This window comes from Ruditapes philippinarum, unplaced genomic scaffold (assembly GCF_026571515.1).
Source record: "Ruditapes philippinarum isolate M1 unplaced genomic scaffold, ASM2657151v2 ctg314_1_1_1_1, whole genome shotgun sequence".
Classification (NCBI taxonomy): Eukaryota; Metazoa; Mollusca; class Bivalvia; order Venerida; family Veneridae; genus Ruditapes; species Ruditapes philippinarum.
The window spans coordinates 163,814-167,208 of record NW_026866122.1 but is presented as its reverse complement, the minus strand read 5'-3'; positions in this window follow the sequence as shown (position 1 = coordinate 167,208).

The window sequence follows — 3,395 nt, the reverse complement described above, 5'->3', positions numbered from 1 at the left end:
GTGACAAGGTTCATAACTCTAGCACCAATATGCAAGAATTATCTCCCATAACTTAGATTTTTTTACTAGAAAAATGTTATTTTTTATTATAACTTTTTTATTTTTAAAGGTATCTACCTCAAATTTCAAATACTTATTCCTTATCAACAATTACATTTTATGTGACATTGTTCATAACTCTTTGATGCAATATTTACAGATTAATCTCTCTTTGAACTTAGGATTTTCTTTAAGAAATATAATAACTTCTTTACTTTTTTAAGTAATCTACTTCAAACTTCAAAATATATATTCTTATCATTACACAAATGTTGTGTGACAAGGTCCATAACTCTAGCATGACTATTTCTAGAATTATTCCCCTTGATCTTGGAGTTTATGTTAACAAATATTATTTTTTTACTATAACTTAATACATTATTATACATAATTGATTTTTCTTTCATAGTTTTGTCCTCCTTACTGCGTCCAGTATTTTATTTGTCGAGCTTCGCTGTCTCCTGTGACAGCTCTTGTTACTTTATGCCTACTGACGTTGGACAACAGATTGTGCAGGATCGGACATTATACCAAAGTTATTAAATCCAAATTAGTTGGTTTGTTAAATTAAAGCAAAAGTTTGTATTAAATAAATGTAACTGTAAGTATTACATGTTGTTATACATTTTCACAATAACTATAATGTTAAATGTATAGAAATTAACGTAACGTTATATTTTGGCCGTCTAAAGCTACTGTATTTAAGCGAAACGCGTCAATTAGTCTGTAAGATAAAACACTTTGTTCGATGAAAGGTTATGATTAAGTAAAGGTATTAATAATAATTTACAAATATTTTGTAACTTTGAAAATCAAAACAACGACATTAATAAATAGAAAATATTTATATCTTTATGAACAAAAAAGCTATTGCTTTTCATGGTGACTATACATTTAATGTTAACATATGTTGAAAGCAGTGATAGTTTAAGAAGTAGACTGTACGGTATAAAACTAGTGTCAAATAATGGTCAAAATGGGCTTAAATAATAGCAAAATAAATAAATACAGAATCCCTAAAGAAAGCCAACACGGCAAAATTGAAAATGTTGCAGGCTCGGTTTGAAATTGAGCCTGTTCATGGACGGTACTGGAAAGTGCAAGTTACCGTCCACGCCCCTAGCACCGGCTTAAGCAGAATTCAACATGTTAAACATGAAATAGTAAAAAATTTGAATTTAGAAACAATCTGCAGATGTTTTTTAAACGGGGGGTTACATGGAACCTTCAATGTAAACCACTTCCCCTTCCCTTTCCATAAAAAGGCGGCGTAGGGTCCCCAAGTAAAAAAAGCGTGTCCCCAAAAAGGGAAAAAAACAATGGGGGAACTAAAAAAAGGGGGAAATTTTTTAAAGGGGGATAAAGGGGTTAAAAAGCCTGCGTTTTCACAGATAAGCCGTAAAAAGACTTTTTTAAAAAAGCGGGAAATCATATCCAAAGGTTTGATTAAAACATTTTTCCAAGTAGGAATTTTTGGAAACCCACCCAATTTAGAAAATGGGGGAAAAGGGGAAACAAAAAATCCCCCAAAGAAACAAAAAATGTCGTGCTGAACGATTTCAAGGATCAAAAAATATAAAATCATTGTTTAAAATGTGCGGGGAGATTTTTACAGCCCCCCCGGCACAAAAAAACACGGATGTGCATAAAATAAATAAATTTACAGAAATCCCTAAAGAAAGCCCAACACGGGAAAACTTGAAAATGTTGCCAGGTCGGTGTTGATTGAGCCTGTTCATGGACGGTACTGGAAAGTGCAAGGTTCACCGTCCACGCCCCCTAGCACCGGCTTAAGCAGAATTCAACATTTAAACATGAAATAGTAAAGGCCTCGATTTAACGCAGTTTCAGTAACCATCAGAGGGTGATTTTCGAAATCAAATCACAAGCATTTGGAACTTATATGAATATTATAAAAGATACATGCTATGTTATAAGATATATATATACACATAAGTATAAATCAGTCTTACAAATTTTCAAATCAAGAGATAAAATATGTTTCTTTCTCCACATTTTTATGGATCTTATCGGTTTTTTGGGGGCGCAGCGCAATGCGCCCCAATGGAATAACGACAATTCAGATTTACTATGATTTGAACACAATTAGCATACCTACGCTAAGCAAAATAGTTCCAAAACGTCGCAGTAACTCCCAAAATCATAAGTTCCCTATCTATTTTAAAATTGACTGGCCAATTTTGTACTAAATTTTTGCAATCGTCTATTAAAATTGTATGTATATATTTGCTTTACGCGATTTAATATTATACGCTAGCGGTCGATCAATAGCCGAAGTACTTGCATAAATATAGTACAAATTACATGTAGTCACAAGTTAATTAAGTGTCATAGAACTCAAAAATTTAGCAAGTAATGGAATACGGATTTCAGATCAGCTAACTTTTAAAGCTTAAAGGGCCTAATGATGCATAAGTGTAATTTAAGAAAAAACATTGTATGCGTATGAATACGAACTATTTTCGCCTCCCGCAATCGCCATTGTTTACAAGTTCATCCGTGAAAGATTGAGATGTTTTTGCTGTTAATATAGAAGTTCCACGTGTTTAAAACGATTTGTAAGTTTTATATTAGCAAAAACCTTATCTCCCATTTACCTAACTGTTGAATAACTTTGCTTGTTTTGCATTTATCAGTGGCGAAAATCGTTTGCAGGAGGGTATGACTTCATACCGGATATGAGTCATATCCGCGGATATGACTTTAAATACCGGATATGACCTATATTTTACAAAAGTAATTATTTTTTTTGAATTTTTCTTGTTTCGATGTTTTTATAATTATAAAATGAAATTACATGCCCAAATTTCGTTAAATTTGGTCCATAAATAAAATGCTAGAAATTTCACACGTCCTGCAGGACGGGCATTTTTGGGAGATTAACTTGTCCAGTCATTTTTACTCGTATTTATCATTTATGAGCGGACAAGTGGATTTTGTCGAGCCTTGATTAACTGCAAGTGATTAACCACATTATTTCCATAAAACTTATACTACATTAATTACATTGTATGAGATAATAAATCATTTGATTTAGTAGTGAAGTAATATTGATATAAAAAGTGAATTCAGTAAGTGGGTTCCAAACACTACAGGTGGAAACTGTTCTATTTTCTATTCAAGTTTATTTTTGATGAAACATAACATATTCCTGACAACAGATATATGCTTAACAATGTTGTATTTTGATTCTTTTAAAATCTGTTTGAAAATATTCATAATTCATGAAAAGAAGTTTAAAAAAAGAGAAAGAAATGAGATTTGGGCATAATTTTTAAGAAGATAAAAAGATACTTCAATGAAAAGTAAGATAGGTAACAAAAATCAATCAAACG